Source organism: Colossoma macropomum, unplaced genomic scaffold (assembly GCF_904425465.1).
Source record: "Colossoma macropomum unplaced genomic scaffold, Colossoma_macropomum, whole genome shotgun sequence".
Lineage (NCBI taxonomy): Eukaryota > Metazoa > Chordata > Actinopteri > Characiformes > Serrasalmidae > Colossoma > Colossoma macropomum.
Window position 1 is genome coordinate 42,899,884 of NW_023494784.1, and position 20,142 is coordinate 42,920,025.

The 20,142-nt window shown below is 38.5% G+C and overlaps 1 protein-coding gene across 4 annotated transcripts in view; it reads left to right on the forward strand.

Annotated features, from left to right (window-relative positions):
• The window catches only part of trim13 (tripartite motif containing 13), a 21,472-nt gene extending 14,503 nt beyond the window's left edge, over window positions 1-6,969 (forward strand). For 2 of the 4 annotated variants that reach the window (XR_005007334.1, XR_005007336.1), the window contains exons 2-3: window positions 3,638-4,180; window positions 5,832-6,969. The gene's annotated coding sequence lies outside the window, so the exon portion shown is untranslated. Of the gene's footprint in view, window positions 1-3,634; window positions 4,181-5,831 lie in introns of all 4 variants that reach the window. The other 2 variants (XR_005007331.1, XR_005007335.1) reach the window with 1 other exon arrangement.
• Window positions 6,970-20,142: the final 13,173 nt, after the last annotated feature.

A 20,142-nucleotide genomic window follows, 5' to 3' on the forward strand; every position in this document is an offset into this window, starting at 1 on the left:
GGCCTGGAGGTGAGACGGGGTGTGTGGAGTCAGTACAGTTTAGAGAATATAATTTTAATGGATTATGGTACAGTTATGTTCCCTGATTAAAGGTACTAAGATGTACCCTTGAGGGTCCCACCCCAGTGACTAGAGGGGTCCCGCCCCACTCTCTTAAAACGTGTCAAAAACACATTTTGTGTCACTTTCAACACAAAATGTGTTGTAATATTTCTATACCCAGTTATGGATGATCACACATTTTTGGGTTGTTTTAACACGTAGTGTTGAATCAGAAAACAGTGACACAAAACGTGTTAAATTGGCAACACAAGTTAGTTTTTATTTAACTCCATCTTTTAGAGCGCAGCTAGTTTCGTACCCTTTTTCTGAGTGGAGGCAAAAAAGAAAAAGTCTAGTTCAAAATTTCGTCCAACTAAATTTTATTCAAAAATAAATAAATAAATAATAAAAAATAATAATAATAAATCATCAGTGAACTTTTAGACACGGCTCTGAAATTTCACGTATTCTCCTTAAACATCACGTCATCACTATAGACACGACTGTTAGCCTGGAACTAAGTGAGGGGGCTCGTCCAAACGAGGCTGAACTTGGCTTCTTGTTCGAGTTAAATGATGCAGCCTCAGGCGCCAGAATGGAAGTGCTGCACCATTTAAGGTGGAACGGAAAATCAGAAAAAGAAGCTGGCGAACTGAAGCCACTTCAGCATCGTTTAGTTCAGCCCTGCGGTGTAAAATACTCAACCTTTATACCCGAAGAGTTTCACTGGACTGTGGATCAGTTTAGGTGGCTTTCTATTCGCACAGGACCGTGATGGATGCGCACCAGCGGCAGCACTGATGCTAACAGAAGTCCAAAAGTATCCAGACAGTCCTTCTAATCAGTGAACTCAGATATTCAAGGCGCTGACTGGCGCATTGTATTGCTCGTATTGTCCCCATAGAAAAGCCTTGACCGCAGACGGGCCTGAGGTCACCATAACCAATGCCACGCGGTGGTCACCAACCCTGACCCTGGAGATCTACCCTCCTACCAAGTTTCTCTCCGTCCCGCATCTCACGCGCTGCTTCATCATACCAAACATCTAATCCGGCCAATCAATAACCTCTGAAGTTAATTAGGTGGTTGGAACAAGACTCTGCAGGCAGGTAGATGATCTCCAGGACCAGGGTTGGTGACCACTGGGCTAAAGGGTGTAAAGCCCCCCCAAGCATTGGGCTGTGGAACTGCGTTCTCTGGAGCGACTGACCCAACAGCTTTTTTTTGTTTTTTTAATAATGAGTGGCGTTTGTGACCTAGAACGTCAGTAGCTGACATCACTAGCGCTCTCGGCTGAGTGCAATCAAATCCTGACAGCAATGTTCATCTACTGTAAAGCCTATCCGAAAGACGCTGCTGAGACCCTTGTGCCTAGAAACGTCTAAGGGTACGTTTAGGTCTCAACACGTGGCTGTTTTCATCCCGATCCGGCCTCCGAAAATTTGGACTTATTTTGGGAGGCACCTAAAATATTGCTGTCTCGCGACTTGTGGAACAAAAATCGGGCTATTTAATCTCACATTTCACATGTAAATTCTGGCCTCTAACAGTGAGACGTGAACTCGGCGCCGCGTTTTCTAAACATACCAAAAAAATAAAATAAAATAAAAAATTCACGCAGCATCTCGGACGTAAAATCAAAGTGAAGGCCACTCAGAGTGAAAGTGAAATTGTTGTCTTGCGAGCTATAAACTCTGCGAACACGCCACTTATTATAATGAGGAAACAACAACAAAAACATGGACAAAACGGCAGAAACCTGCTGTCATGAAACGCCGGGTAGATGAAAGCAGAGCAGATGAACTCCATAATAAAAGCCTCGCGCCAGTTTGACTTAAGCAATTTCTATCAGATATCAGAATAAGAAGCAACGACCTGAACATGTTTCTGTGGGGAAAACAAAACACAAAAGAAGATGATTTTTATGAATGAGCTTTTAATGGGAAAATGCATGATTTAATACAAGAGACAACATGAATATGGTGCACTGTCATTTTATCACGTGCTCACAGAAATGCCTCATTAGAATGAAACACTGCTGGGTGGAACCGCTGAAATTCAGTATCACTTTCTTTTTTTTCCGTCGTTTGTTATAAAATTATAAAATTAACGAGCCTTTAATTTCAGAGAGCTGCCACTCTAAGCTAAAAGCATGTCTTAAAACCTGACGTCTTGTTCTGATCGAACCGTTTTGTTCAGTTTCTCTTAAAATTACAGAACATCAGTGTTATAAAGGAGAACCAGACATAAAGCACATTCACAGAAACTTGCTGCTTATTTAGACATGAATTTTGTTGTTTCCAAACAAGTAAATTACATATCGTCGCTCTCCAAAGACAAAAAGTATCTCCAGAATTGTACCTTTGCAGGAGAGGACAAAAACGCCCTTACCTTTTAATGCAAGTTAATGTACAGAGATTTTATTCCAAGTGATTTTAGAGCATTTTTAGAGCAGTTTGTCCAATCATCATGACATCTTTACACACCATAAAGGACAGTGTGTTGAAATGATGTAGAAAAATAAAAATAGACAAAAATGGAGATGCATTTTTCAGTTTGCAGATTTCTTTGGACAGTAATGATACATTTCACATATTTAATGGTCAGGTCCTGGATTGTATGAGCAAAGCAAGCAAAATAGAATGAAATAACTAAGAACAAACCAGTTGGCTCTAGAAACACCACATTATGGGCAATATCACTATTAATATGTTAACACATATATATATTGCTGTGCAAGTATCGCTAAAATAGTAACCTTACAGAAAAGGGGAAAAACGTTCTTTACTTTCAATGTAAGTTAATGGAAAAAGTTTTTATTCTTAATTTTGGAGCATTTCTATTGGTCCAATCATCATGAATTTTTCCAAACAATGTAAAGGACAGCTGCTGACCTCAAATGATGCAGAAAAGTAAAAATGGAGATACATGTTTTTCATTGGACAACGATGAGATATATACACATATATACATACACATACACTATATATATATATATATATATATATATATATATATATATATATATATATATATATATATATATATATATATGCTTGCTTTGCTCATACAATCCAGGACCTATACATACTGTGTGTGTATAAAAAGTTAACATTATACATATACATATTCTCACACACACACACACACACACACACACACACACACACCACTGTTGTCAGAACAAAACCAAAATGGTGATTTTAGAGAAGGAAAAAAAAAAACAACAATAATAATAATAATAATAAGAAAGAATTATTGTACTTTTAGTGTAAGTCAATGGAACGAGACTTTTTTCCACAAGTATCTGGGCTGTTTCTTTTGGTCCATTCTTCATGAAATTTTGATACAATGTAAAGGCCAACAGACACTTTCAAGTTATGTTAAAAACTGAAAAACAACAAAAATGTAGATACAAGGATACAAGGTTTTGTTCCGACAGCAGCAATTTTTTACACACACACACACACACACACACACACACACACACACACACACACACACACACTTCCCAGCACTACAATTTAGCACATAAACCATTACGAACAGTCTAAAAACGAGGCCTCTTTCTCTCTACCTTTACCTTGATCAGCAGGCTGGTGCTGAAGAAGCTGGTGCTGTTCCTGCTTGCCAGAGCTGGATGTGCGATTCAGGCTGTGTCGCTGACTAAGGTACTTCAGCGCTGGTGAGTCAGACTCGGCCGACACCAGCCAGGGCCCGTCAACACCATCACGGGGACAAAGGAGCTTCGTGCCGATTGGTGGCTTCTTGCTTCAGCAGCACGAGCATACTGGAGGCATCTGCCATGGTGTAACTCCAATATTTACATGCTGCTAAAGCAAGACAACACATACACACTCATACACACTGGCACATACAGTGTAGTTCCAAGGCACTGATGCTGCAGCACAGCACGGCCTGCATCTCGGTATCACCACAAACCATTCTGTGCTGCTACACCACCACCTGAAAAAGGGTCACACACTCGTGTACACACACACACACGCACCCTGCCAGAAACACAGAGACTCCCCTCCTCTCGCTTGGTCGCTCGCTCTCTTCTCTCTCTGGTTCTCTGCAGGGCTCGGGGCATTCCAAGTCTCCGTCTGAAACACAGGAGAGAGGGAAAAAAAAGGCTGTGAGTACATACATCTGTCCCAAATGTATGATACAGTACAGTGCAAAAGTCAGAGACCACCTTTCATTTATTTAATTTCCAGCCAAAACAGCCATGTAGCAGTTCAATTGTCAGATATTTCTGAGGTTAGACATAAGGTAATCCACTGGGATAAGGAAGGAGAAAGTCAAAGGAAAATAAGTGCAAAAAGAGGTGTTTCCAAAACTGGAGTTCAAAAATGATTAAAAGTCTCATAGAAAAGACTCCTAACAACCACGCAAGACCTGGTAAATCACCAAAACTGCCCCCATCAGATAAACAGCACTTAAATCTTTCATCTCTGAGAGAGAGGAGAAAATCAAGCTGCTTCAGATCTGAAAACATCCACAGGTGTTTCTGTCCATCCTTCCACTGTGAGAAGACGACTCAGCGCTGTGGGTCTGAAAGGATGTGTAGCTGTCAAGAAGAACCTCACTGAGGAAAGGAGACGGACACATCAAACAAAGAAGCTGAACAATGGACTGACCACCCCAGAGTCCAGACCTCAACATCACTGAATGTGTTTGGGATTATTTGGACTGTGTGAAGCAGAAAATGCGAAACCAACTCCTCAGACTGAACTGGCTGAAGACCGAACCTGAGAAGAATAGAAAGTAAAGGGGTGGACACATAAAACACCAACATTATTCAGTATTTAATTTACTTGTTAAAGCTTCTGTGTAATTTTTTTGTTGAATGTTTTTTGTTCCCTCCCCCACCAATTCTGAAAAAGGGATAACTTAATTGCAATTTTAACTGGAAATTAAATAAATGTACAGTGGTCAGACTTGCACAGTAGTGTGGATATGAAATGTGTGTGAACATGTGTATACACACATGTATATAAAGAATGTGCTAATGTACATTATATACTTATATATATATATATATATATATATATATATATTATATATATATATCATTTTACAATTGCCCTTTTAGTTAAAAAAAACAAACAAACAAGAAGCTTCTGAACAATTAAATAAATAAGGATATAAAAAAGCATCATGGTCCTGTGTGTGTGTGTTTTTTTTTTTTTTTCCATCAGTGCATTTTAATCCTGAAAATGAGCAAAATCAAAGCACCCAGAGGTTCATATGGTAATATCGTCGCTGTTCAAACAAAAACAAGTACCTCCATTTTTGTTCTTAATTTTTCTACATCCTTTGAGCGCAAGAGCTTCCCTTTACATTGTGTGAAAATTTCATGATGAATGGATCAACAGAAATGCTTCAAACTCGCTTGAAATGAAAATCTTTTTTTTTTTACATTAACTTACATTTTAAGTACAGAACGTTTATGCCTTCTCCTGAAAAGTTGCCTTTTTGGAAATGCATGTTCTTCTTTGGACAGCGACGATATACGGTCTACCATATTACCTCACGAGTACTGTACTTGTACCGCACCGGTCAGCATGCACAGCAAATATTTTAAGCCTGTAAATATTAATCATTTGCTACATGTATACTTTTATGGCATTTTTGTTTTCCTCTTACTGTTTTCTGAATTTCAGAATTTGCATTGTAAAGCACTATTAAACTCCGAAAGACATTCTATAAATAAAACATACACATATACATGCACGTTATGTAACGCATTACATAATAACAGAGCAAATCTGTCTTTTGAACAGCATGCTGAACAGAAATTAACCAGCGGCCCTATAGATCTGCAGTGACCTCGCACTCTCTGAACCCGCTCCATCAGCACATAGAGACAGACCCGACACTGCTTAGGACCAACGAGACTGTCTACATCAACATCCTCCAACCATCCACACCTCAACCGTCCTCAATCACCTGCAACGGAGATCCTTTACTATGCCTACAGACTGATCACGGCTCTACTACTGATCTTTCTGTGCCACTAGAATTTATTACTGATTATCTGAAGTTATCGGACATGGGGCACCAGCTATGTTTAAATACCGAAACGGCCTTGTTGCACTCGGAGGTGCAAGAATACGATAATCCGTATCAGCGCATTATCAGTTGAACAGAAACTGCACAAGTGCATCCACAATAATGCTTAAAGTATGTTAAAGTTCATACAATTTAAACAGTCAAGATTGACCAAGTTGTAACAGCAGCAATAAAGTAAATGAAGGCTTCAAATCAGATTTCAGAGCAGGATAAGAAACTACTGATCTGACTAATGTATTTCTTAACTGCTAACCTGGAGCTCAGAGGTTCATGACAAATCTGTGCTTACAAGCTTTTAGCCATACCTGCTTACTTTGCAATAAATCATGTGCATCAGTTCTTGTTTAGCATTTAAAATAAATAAAAACACCACTAACCATAATTGTGGCCACTAAGACAAAGCTCTACTACTGCCTGTTGGCACAGTGCACTTTTTTCTTTTCTTTTTTTGTTTTTTTAAATTGTGAAAACAAGCCTAGATTTCTTTTAGCGCTAACTATTCAAGTCAACCTGACATCAAAAAGAACCCTTTTTTACCTTATTATTAGTTCATATCCCTGGTTCATATTCAGCACAACTCATCATTTAATTTCATTTAAAAGACCAAATTCTTTTCCACTAATCTCCCATAAAACTGAAATGATTTTAGCCTTTGTCTAAAGCATTTTCTGACACCAGCCAGGCAGAGAAAACGCTCAGCTAGCTCAGAGACCCTCCCTGATGGTGTTTCACTTGCAAAAGCATCACAGTACTGAAGGTAAATGCATTACAGTTTTCTATTCATATTGACCTTCGCTATCTACAGTGCATAGCTGGTGCAACCCAAAATACAAAAAAAAATAAAATAAAAATTAAGTGTCAGTCTTTCTATGATACTTCATAACACAGCCTTGCCTTGGGCTACAAGTCTGAAAGTGTTGAGTGCTCTGTTCCTGTGTTTATGATGAAAGTTCACTCCCTATGAAATGCTAATGGTCCTACTGTCTAAAAAGGCTGATGTTCAGGGCTTCCAAACGTGTGTACGATTCAAACCGCATGCAAGACACCACTCACATGAGTCACCTATGCCACCCTCATCAGGACCACAACAATTCTCAACCACAGGACTGATCTGCAGAGTTTATAAGCAATTTTATGAAAGCTAAATAACTCAGGATGTAGAATTTCAAAGCAAATGAACAAGTGGTGACAACAGAAAGTGGAGAAACAACTAGGGCCAGACTGATATCAGCTGATATTGCCGTCTCACAAACTTATCAGTCTCAGTAGCACTTTTTGTAGAGTTAATATCTTGGTCACATGGAGGTCTCCAACACCTACAGGTTTAACTGACAATTATGAATATAAATCATAACCTTAAATGTAAAATAACCTTTACCTTGAGGCTAACAACACGTTAGTACACAAAGTTGTTCTATAATAGGTATAATATTTAGATCAAAATAAAGATGTAGTATGTAAACACTGTTGAGGTTCACACTCATTCATACTGAAGTTATACAGAGTGCTCCATGCCAGCCTGCTTTTTGAACAAGACAATACAGAGCAGCCAATAAGGCAAGAGATCATTTACATACAACAGTAACAAATACAGCCTGTTCAATTCAAAGGGGTGAAGACAGGTTGGAAAAATAGTCATGTAAAACAGATGATTATTTTGGTACGTAACGCCACCAAACATTATAAATGGACCTCAGGGGGAATACTAGAAAGATGTAGGATATGTACGCTTATATATGTGTGACTGATCATTTTGATTATTCCATACATTATGAGATATATGTGTGAACATGTGTATACACACATATACATTAACACATTCTTTATATACACACACACATATATCTAAATATATATCTATATACATATCTATCTATATATCTATATACACACACACATACATACATATATACACACACACACACACACACACAATGTAAAGGACAATTTGAAAATGCCTGTTATGTCAAAAACTGAAAAAAAAATGGAGATCTACAGATCTATATCTCTATATCTATATATACACACACACACATATACACACACATTTTTTATATATATATATACACATACACATATACATACATACACACACACACACATTTTATATATATATATACACACACACACATACACACACACACACATACACACACACACACCATTATCAGCTTAATAATGGTATGGTATTACAATCATAAGTATCGCTGAGAAAACAAAAATCTGCGTTGGACAGATGTTTAGATTTTACCGTTTACTATAATCTGCAAGAGCAGAGTGTTTAGGTGACACTGGGTTGCTCCACTAAATCTGCATTTTATTCATTTTACTGCTTTCATTTGTAACCCTCTACATTTCTCTGTAATTTTAATCCAGGTGAATCTACTTCAAATATCAAGGTTTTATTAACATTAATGTACTGAAATCTGTATCGGCAGACATTTGTGTTAAAAATATAGGAAATTCGCATCGGCCCACAATGTCCCCTTCGGTCACAAAAAACCTGCGGGTTTGTCAGTGTAATCGCGTTTGTGAGTGTGGTTAATTTTTGAGCCAAGCACAGGTAAGCATGCAGGTAGGTAGGTGTATAATTAGATCAAGCGTACATCTCGCATGATGAGCTCCAACCACAACAATCCAAAAACACTGACTCTCATTAGCATTTGAATATCCAGCCAACCTAAAATAAATAAATAATAAAAATTGAAAACTCAGTATATAAACTGTGGTGTTTTTATAGTTTTTTCTTTCAAACAAAAATAACATCAAACTGCAAAACTGTACAGGAGAAAAATAATAATAACAAAACAGTAGGTTTCCTGGTATTGAGATATTTCTGATACACTGCCCAAGACCAAACAGGGTACAGTATCTATCGGACGCTTTAAAAGAAAAAATCAATTAATAAATAAATAAATAATTCTCAAATTTCCCATCTATTTCTCCATTACTGTTGATAGTTCTATATCTGATTAACTAACAACTTGCAATGACTGTGGGCTGATGGTCTGAGCACAAACTGTACAAATAAAGCAGAAGTACAAAGTGGACATCTAATTAAAAATAAATAAAAAATAATATAATCCAGAAATATCTCAACGTTTGGATGTAAATTTGTAAATATCCCTGATAGTTCTTTAGACACACTGTGTCCCTTCACTTCAGACCAATTTATTTATAGGCTAGATTAGTGTGAAGGACAAAGAACCGTCTGTGGTAAGTGTGGTGAAGAGGCATTACTTACTTTTCATCGCTATTCACTCACAGCATGTTTGTGTTTCTCTCCAACATCAATTATAAATGATTTCGTCTTTATTTGACGCATCACAACAAACACTCTGTCCAAAGCAAATCAGAGGAACGTTAACTTGTACACTATGTTCAGCACAAGCACTCCTGAGGAAAAAAAAAAGAAACACAAAAGAAAAAAGGGGCAAAAAAGGTGCTGCAAAGAGTTCTTTGAGTGATGCCATCGAGGATCCTCTTCTGGTTCCCTGGAGAACCACATCTGAGAGAGACTTGAATGTGAAGAACCTTTTTTAAAAGATAATGGTTCCACATAGCATACCAATTTGAAGGTTCTTCCTATAACCTTTACATTTTATAGAGATTCTAAAATTGAAAAAAGGTTCTTCACACCCACACATCTCATTTACATACATGCATAAATAAACAAATAAAAAACATCCCCTGAATAGTTTTTAGGGAACCAAAAGTGGTTCTTCTACAGCACAGTGCAAAGAACAAAAGTGTAATGATCTGTGATCATTCATGTAGTAAACCACTCCTACTTATAGTGTAAAGAGCTGGTAGTACTTACAATTTACTAAAATTAATAGCACCTATTTCATGGAGTGGCACAATGCAGACTGCCCAATAGGAGTTGATTACAGAAAAGAAAAGGTATATTGGAATAAAATTTAAATATAAATAAAAAAGAAAATAAGTGCCCCTTATAGACACCACATTAAAATGTAACCTTCGCTCATAATGGCAGATTCACTGTGTAGATGGTGTCGTTATAAACAGACATAATATACATTACAGCAGTGAAATTGTTAATAGGACAATTAACATTTTTAACTAATTGATGTAACAAATGTCCAAATACTACTGTCATATCATCACTCAACCATCACGATATCCCCAAGACTCTATAGAACAGTTTCAGGCTCCTCAATAGGCTCAGAAAATTAGAAAGGAACCAGAATAGATTGTGGAGTGTTAAGTAAAAATGGTTTAGACTCTGAGTTTAAAAGATTAATTACAGGACCATTAAAAGTGAACTACTGCAAGACACCTAACTGAAAAATGTGCCTTAATGTTATGCAAAGTATTTAATATATTTGCCTGTAATCCCACAAACAATCTACATCTGAATTTATAATTCAGTTTATATTAGGACTTAATGTAAATATTAATAGTAATTGTTCCTGAGTTGTTATGCATTAACACACTTTTAATGGCACGAGTGAAGATTCAGGACTGAGTGACAGAGCCTAATATGGGTGTATTATAAGAGAAAAAACAAAACAAAAACATGCATGGTTGTAAGCAAAAGTTTGGACAGCCATGGTGAAATTACATGGTTTGTTAATTTATGAAAAAGTTAAAACACCCTCTGTGGGGAACAAATTTAAATATGGCATTTTCTACAGAATGTGTGTGTGTTTGCTGGGTTTAACATATTGGGAAAAATAAATAAAATATGCCCCCTTTTAATACATTGAACTCAGCAAATAAATAAGAATTGTGTATTAAAAGGTACAGTAGTTTATTAGCATGTGTTAACTTAAATCAACTATACATGCAATTTGACCACAGTGCCCAAACTTTTGCAACAACTGTGTAAATATAAAAAAAATAATATTAATAAACTTAATACACACTTCATTTTTCATTTTACTTTAGATGATATGATCGGCTTTGAACAGCTGTTTAGATTAGACTGATATTATTGATTATGTGACGGTGTTTTTATTGCACTCTGACTGTTAAGGGTGACGCTGGGTTACTGAGCTGAAATATCTGCACTCTATTCATTTTAATGCATTTGTAACCCCATAGAAATAAAATGTTATTCCTGTGTAATGACAATTTAAGTAGATGTGTCCCAGCATTTTACATTTTAGAAATGTTGATGTAAAAATAATACAGAAAAATGAAGTGTTAAAAAATAATAATAATGATAATAATAATAAAAAAAAGGTGTGAGTTTATACGTTCGTGTCACCCTAAACAGTTAACCTCTCCCCACTTGTGTGTTCAACTAAGAGTCACATGACCTCTGGGTCAAAGGTCACCACCTACCACACCCCACTGTCAACATCACAATGACTGACTGAGACAGACACAGAGACAGAGACACACACACACACACACACACTTCGCATTGGTAAATCCGATATTTCTATTTTCGCCAAGAAATCACCCAAATTAGCCTCCTGCATCGTTTCACAACCAAATACTAATTTGTTCTTTAGAGTCTAAATAATGCATCGACTTATCTGATCTTTTACAGTTCAGTTTCTGCCCTGTGAGACACAATCTAGCTGGCTAAATGACCACCAACTGTTTCTGCACCAAGACCAAAAGTGCTCATTGTCTTAGTCAGAAAAAAACCTTGTACCTCTGGTAACTTCACAGAAAATGCAGAAAAATAAAGCCTTCTAAACTATTACTGCAAGTTAATGCTGGTCGATTGTTTTTGATCATTTCTTTTGGCCTACTCATCACACAATATTCACCCAATATAATAAAGCAGCTGGTGTCTTCAAATGCTGTATAAACAAAACAGAACCAGCTTAAAGAGATTCGCTTAATATTTAAGATTTATTGTGCCAAAAACACTCATTTCCACACCTCCAACCTCGTTATCCCTCAGAATTAAACAGGCTGTTTTTGCGACTGTGCCTTTAAGACTCATATGTAAATTATCTCTGCTCTAATTTGCTGCCTTGTATTGTGAAAGCAGTCTGGACTGAAACGCTCCTAACTTCAGTGTGACCAGGTGGAGCTAACCTGATTTAATCTGACATGTACATGTGTTGGTTTTTTGTGACATCATAAAATTCAAAACAGGCTGTTTTTGCAGCTTAGTTTCCATATATGGGCTGTATGGACTGAGGTGAACAGTAAATGCTTACAACTACATCAAACCCGTATTTCAACAAAGTAAGAAAAACTTGGTTTTTCACAATACGGGCCCTTTAATAAGCTCTGATTGGAGCCACACAGGCACACCTGTGCGGTATAAGCGACTTGAATAAAGCCGAAATCACATGTTCGTTCAGAAAACACACTTATGTCCTCAGAGAAAGCTGAACACAGAACTCCTGGTTTTACAGTAGAGAGCAGACCTTAAAGGGGAATTCCACCCATTTTTATTTATTTCTTTTTTTTTATTTTTGTAATTTCAGCATCATTTGACTGCTGAGATGTAAAAGTCAGTCGTTCAGAGTAGTTAGATGTGAAATAATTTGCTGTAGAGAAACTTTACAGAAATTTCTATATAGAAGGAGCGATAGGAACCAAATCTACACATTTAGCCATTTTATTTACTTTATTTACTAAAACTACCAGTGAATCTACACGTCTGAGTCGATGATAAAATACATGGTGAATGTGGAAACAAAAAAAAACAACAACACACACATTGTGCCAGGGGTTGAAGGTGGTTGTACCGCTTTGCCTTGCATGTGCACTTAATGGATTTTAAAATGTGTTTTAGGCCAAAACTTTGCAACCATCAATAAAAATAAATAAATTAATAAATTTAAAAATTAAAAAAACTCATCAGGCAACATACTCATGACCATTTTTGTTTACTTTACATGATGTAGTTTGTAGCTTTTCGAGCTGCGGATATCTGGTTTCCATCACCAACACGATGAACATCTCTGCCTGCCATTTTTTTTCTAGAATAGATAATTTCATATCAAACCATTCTGAAATTTTGAAAATTCTGCAGGATTCCCCTTTAAATCTTGTACTGCACTCATACCATCAAATAAAGCCACTGGCCTGGTCTACATGAACACACTCAATACCGGTAAGTCTCTGTGTTATGCAACTTCCCTTTAAGATGCTGAAACGGTGCCACATATTGCCGGATGACCTAATCTGTACCAGTATATCAGCACTGATGTTGATCTATATTGATTTTTAGTTTTAGTGGTATTGATAGCTTGGTTAACTGCAGTGTATCAATCGCCGGGGGTACTTGAGACTGTCTGGAAAGAATAATTCAAACACAACAAAACTAAGACAGACTCGAGTTTGAATGAGGCTCTTTTTTTTGTGCACATGGTCTAATGAAGTCAAGCTACATCAGGTTAATAAAACATTCTTTTTGGGCTCATTAGCTTCATTAATGCCAACTTAAATATCATCAAATGCTGTGATACATTTGGAAAATATCCTGATGCTTAATTTCATCAATACTGCCAAGCATTTTAAACAAGAGGCTCACAGTGAGACACTAGATATTACATAATCACACCCATTCAGCCATCTCAGAACGTCAGGCTACTTTTTTTAAAGCTGAATTGTTGCTGATCTACATTAACGAGAGTCAATGGCAAAGGCTGAATTCGAACAAATATTATACAACGTTCTGGAACATTTCTAGAAACTCTAGAACCTGCTACAAAGTTCCAGCTCCACTCGGAGTGTCTGATCCAAAGTCCATGACCGGTGTGATGAATAGAGAGTGATGCGAGATTACTGCCGTGACCATACTGTAAATTAAAGACGGGAGGGGTCAAATAAATCAAAATATAACATTAAATTGATAAAGTTTCCACAGTACTTCGGGGTAAATACACAGAAGCCCACATTTTATTATTTAATTTAATATCATTTGGATATTTAAGCCCATTGGTAAACTAACAGGATACGAAAATGCATGGGCCATGAGCATCTGCTAATTATGTAACAGCAGAATTAAGCTTTTTGAACGTTCTGTTTTAGATTGAAGGCTGAAGAGAGATGAACAAAGTGTAAGCTGTTAAGTTATACAAGGAAAAACATCCTTATTCTTTTTTTCTTAATTTGCAGTTCTACATTTTAAAAAAAAAAATATATATAAGTTACAATGGAATTGCATCATGGCTCATTTTGATCTAACGATATAATATCGTAGGGTTCCCACTTGGTGCTCGGCGATTATTGTTAAAATTCAACACCACAACATTTTATGTTTCAGATAACATTTAAGTTTGCACTGACAAAGTTAAGGATGCTGTTATTACTGAGGGATGATAATGTCTCAGCTTGGTTTGCATTCTTCTCTACAGGGAAAAATAATAGTAAAAAAAATACAATCAAATAAAATGTTCTTCTCTTTTTACACCAAAGGGAACTTAACATAGTATTGTAAATATTAACCAGACACATAATACATTTCCAAACAGGAAGCTTGTTTGTTTTTAATATATTTTGAAATGTTCACTCTAAAGAAATTTAAAGCAAATGACACACACTGCGGTTAACTGTCAGCTTTAAAATAAACCAATAAAGAAAATAAAAATAATAATAATTTTAAAACTGCCTGGCAAAAGGGACGCTGCTATTTTATGGGCATTATTTCATGACCTATGATCATCGCTAAAACTAAAGGACACCATCACTGGCAACATCACACTATACTGATAAGCACAGTACACCACCCAGCAATTTTCCCACAAGGGCTAAATTTACTTTAATAATCACTGCATAATCTAACAAATATTATGCAACCTTCTAGAGAGTCTAGAGCCTGCCGGAAGGTTCCACCTCCACTCTGGGTATCTGATTCAAAGGCCCTGACTGGAGTGATGAAGAGTGATGCGAGATTACTGTCGTGATCGTTCCCTGCAAATTACGTCACCTTTACGACTTACTACGACCGACGATTCCTCAATAAACTGCCTATTAAAACAATGTTTGTATCCTACTTGCTGCTCACCAGGGCATCCAGTACGCAGTGGACTTCATTTCCTGCACACACACACACACACACACACACACACACACACACACACAATGTCTTTGAGAAAGATCTTCCGATTATGGAGAAGAAGGGAAGAAAAAAAAAACAAAAAAAAAAACAAAAACAAGAATAACAACAACAACAAAAAAAATCCCACGACTTCCACAGTACACACTCATCATCTGACCATCGGTTATATCTACACTTTTTTTAACGGTCGACCATTATCTCCACCAAATCTCTACACTGTACCTTCTTATTCCAACACAGTTTTATTTGTTCTTTAAGAATTAATTAACAAAATCAATTAAAACAATTAATTAAAAGCTGTATGTCTCAGGCAATTAGAAAGACCGTACACAGACTGCATAGGACCTGTGCAGCTTTTCACAAAGTGCACAGTGTAATCTGTGACACAAATTACATTAAATTCAGCTCTGCTTCTGTAACTGAGTGCAGACACAGGCATATTTAGCACCAGCACTGTTGTTATTATAAATTACAAATAAAAACTTCAATAAAAAGTACTAACCGTATTACATTAGTATACTATAAGCCTCCATATCAAAGCACCAAACACTACAAACAGCTCAGTTTAACACCCAACACTGGAGGTGTGTTGTTACAGCATTACTATTGTATCAGCACTGTTTTTAAAACATAGCCGGGGCGTTTGAAAGTGTCTGTAAGCTGATTAAAGGGTAAATGTGAAGAGGAAAGAGAGAGATAGAGATCGTTGTGGTTCACTGGAGGGGGTTTCCCTACGGTCCCAGCAACCCACGAGAGGAAGCCCACACACTGCCAGCAAATAAAATGCTAAAATAAAATCAGCGTAAATGCTCTCACACTGAAACACATGCAAACCGAACAGAGTGAGTATTCTGTAATGACTTGTGGGTCAAAGCAGTAGGACGTTCAGGCCAATCCCAACCAAAAGGGGAAAAAAAGGAAAGAGAGAGAAAGAAAAAAAAAAGGTGAAATGCCATTAAAGCAATTTTTTAAAATAAAATAAGACATTAAAACATTAGTACGGTACTACTTTAAAGCGAATGACTTACCAAAACTGATTAATCTAGGCCTGCGCGTTTAATATCCTGTATTTACTGCATTAATTCTCTCTACAAACACCCAGTATTAACAAATAACAGCAGAAAAACATGATTTTATGTTTTACACTAACGTGACAGTGATGTGATGAGAAAGTACGTACCTGAAATGTCTAAATATTCAATCGTACACTTAAAAATACAAAGTAAAAGCTGCGCACCCTCCCAGCTGAAGGGCGCATCCTATGGTGCCAGGCAGAAATCCTTAGTCTGTCAAAGTGCCATCAAGGCCGTTTCCTGCTATAAGGTTTATAAGCAGTCGCTTAAGGCCCTTGATCTACAAGGGGCCCCAGGAGTATATTTTAACACTTATTTTTAAAAATATTACTATCATAATATTGGGCTTTGGTGTATTTTACTAATTTATTTGTATAGAAACTTAACTGTTTGAAAATTGCCTTTTACATCTAACCACTGTTCTACGGTGTCCGCCTTAGATTTATTAAACTCTATTTACCCTGATTAAAACTGATTAAATATTAATTTCTTGTCATTCTTGCATACAGCAATGATTATGGGTCCAGTGCAGAATGTCATTTAGTCACTGAGGGCCCCCCAAATGTGCAAGAAATGGCCCTGAACAAGCTGGGAAAGCTTTTTTCCCCATTCCTTAGATCCCAAATGACTGGATTTTTATTTTCTTTGTTTCAATCTACATCTGACATCACATGACACAGACCAATCTTACAATCAGTCAACACAAATATGAGGTCAAAACACCACGCTAATGACTTAATGACCTCTCGACATCTGATTCGAGCATGCCAGAGACCCAAAAGGCTCCATAAATGAGGGCAAAATTGCTCTCCTTAAACAACCCACAAAACCTGGCTGTAATTTGTCAGTATTTACCTACGTATTCTGCCACGGAGGGGACCAGGAGGTCCTGGAGGTGAATCCACACAAGCTACAGTTCAGCCTGAATTTACGTTTCCAGCAGAAAGGGAGCTCAGGTCTCATTTCAATGCACTTTTTCGTGCTAACTGAGCATCAGCCGGCCTCCTGTAATTCTGGCCATAATGAAAAGTGGACACTGGCACAACGAGACACTGAATATCTGTAACGTGTTAATATTAAAGTGACAGCAGGCCTGCTAAACATTAGGCCACAAACGGGTATGACAATGCAACTTGGGTCAGAAAAGAGCGTGCGAGTGACGTGACGTGTCACCCACGCATCAGATCTGTCAGATCAGTCCGATCAGTCAGGTCAGTCCGGTCTCCCACGGCTTTGAAAACAGAGCAACTGCTAAATGAAACTGAAGTTGCAGGCATGACGTTTCAGTCGCCGGAGCTCCCGCACATCGTGACGTGCTGCCGTGCAAAACGGCCACACGTGAGAAAATATAGTATATAAGTCCTAAGTTTGCTATTAGTTTTGTATCCGAGATAACATTAGTTTCAAAGGGCGCTATTCGAGGTCCACTAAGGAAAACACTTAAAGGGGAACTCCACCGATTTTTCAAAACTTCTACACAAGTCAACCGTGGAGATGTAAGCAGAGTCATTCAGAGTGGACTGGTTTAACATAGTTAACTGCAAAGAAACGTCCTGACTCTGATGACTTTACAGTGGCGGTGATGAGAACCAGGGGTCACAATGTCTACAACACAAATATAGCCATTTTATTCAAACCACCAGTGAACCTACACGTGTGTCCCAAGTAATGTTGACGATGGTAAAATAGTCATAAATCATAAGTAAGTTTTATTCGGCCTTGCAACGCATGAATGGATTAAAATAAAAGGGTCCAAACGCATTAAGCCCAAGTTTGACCCCAAAACTATCATAAAACAATGTGTCAGGCATCAGGCAGCACATATCTAAGCGTTTCAAGTAAGAACTTTATGCGTGGGAGCTTTTAGAGGTGGACGTCTGGTTCCTATCACCACCACCGTGAACAATTCTGACTCGGCAAGTTTCCCTAGAACGGACACATCTCACACCAAACCACTCTGACCGACTTTGTTTACGTCTTAACCGTTTAAGTATGCAGAATTTTTGAAAAATCGGTGGAGTTCCCCTTTAATCCACAAACAGCAATTTTCACTTAAAATCGCTGCAGAAAGTAACTCTGGCGAATAAAAGTGTCTAATATGAAGGCGGACTCATTCACTCCTCTGGTTACACTTACCAGCTGATGGCAAGACCCCAATTTCCAACAGCGTAACCGTTAAATCCAACCAAAAAAAAACGGTTTAGGGGTCGCATCCTCCGTCATCAAGGCAAAAAATAAAAAATCTCTAATCACAGGATCTTACTTTGCAACACAAAGCGTGTCAGAGGAGCTCCCGGTGTGTGTCGGTGCTGATAGGCTGCGCGAGCTTCGCACTTCTCCAATCGCGCTCAAACTGCACGTTTTCAAAAAATGCCCCAAAAACCAGAAGAAACTCCACAAAACGGGTCGTGACATCTCGGTCTTCGCCTTCCGACACGGTCCCTTGGAAAAAACGCCGCGTTTGGGAACATTCCGCCAGCGCGTCGGGTATTTTTTTCGGTTTGAAATCGTTATTTTCGGACTCCGAGCGCACTGTCTGTCGCCGCTGGCCGGGCGATGCTAGCAGGATTAGCGCCGCTAAGCTAACGGTACCGTCTCCTCTGCCTGCCTCCACTTCGCCAACCGTCGTCCTCGTTAAGTTGCTTTCCGTTTACTCGCCCCTTTCTCTCTGCGGGCCGGCGCAACTCCCACGCCGGGCCCCCCCGTTTTTTTGTCCATTTTTTCCACACATTTTCCCCGCGGTCGAAACACCAAAAAAGTACCGAGAGAGCCGCGTTATCCGAGCCCGTTCGCGGTGAGGGACCGACCCGACCACCGTCACCGCTGCTGCCGCCGCCGCCGCCGCCGCTAACTCGAAAATGGCGCCGAAAGCTCCACTCTTCATTCAAATTCGCTGAAGCCACACCCCCTCTCCTGATTGGTCAGGCCGGGACCCGGCGCTCGGTCTCTGATTGGCTGAGAAAAATGCACCCTCAAACCGGCTAGCAACCCGCGTACAACAACAACAACGGAGAGCGAGCATTACGATGGACGATAAATACATATATAAGTACAAGAAACAAACAAACAAACATAAATAAAAGAGATGTATAAAAGGGAGTCGTGGTGGCACAAAAATATCGAGATTAATTTACACTTTGATTATGTGAGCTGTCTTTCATAATTTTTTTTATTTGTATTATTTTTTTTTACTATTATTATTATTATTTTTAGGTTATTTGGAATGGGTTCACATTATTACAGATGATCGCCTACGGGACGTTTTTAGACTGTATGCTCGCCTAAACCATCAGTTAATCTGTCTCTGTTATAAGTATCACGTTTACTTGTGTGTTGTGTGCTTGCTTAGGTAATGCTGTGATAAAACACACAAAGAAAGAGTAAAGCTAGATCTGAGTTTCTCTCAGCGACCGCACATCAGAGAAAAAGTAGTGCTTTAGTAAAATAGCCCAGTGCACGTTTCTGTAAGTTCTCCCAAACACTGTTTATGAGTAATCCGGAGTGCCGAGTCCTCTCCCGGGTGAAAGGAGAGTAATTTAGAAACGCTGCTTCATGATTCTCTCGCTCAGAACAAGAGGAGGAGGAGGAGGAGGAGGAGGACGAGGAAGAGGATGCAGCGTGACAACAGTGAAGTGAACTGAAGTGAAGTAAGGCTCAGCCTCGGTCTGCCTGCCTTTACCGCAGCAGCAGCAGCAGCAGCAGCGCCGGTGACGCGCTCACCCCACCGGCACCGTGCGCTCTGATTGGCCGAGCGCAGCCCCGCCCCTCTCTGTTTACCGCCAACTGCATCACTCCAGCGGCGGCTAGCAACGACATACACTCCATGTCCAAAAGTCTGTAGACACCTGCTCATCCAGCGTTTCTTCTGAAATGAGGGGAATTAATAGGGAGTTTGCCCTCCTTTACTGCAGCAACAGCCTCTAGTCTTCTGGGAAGGCTTTACACTAG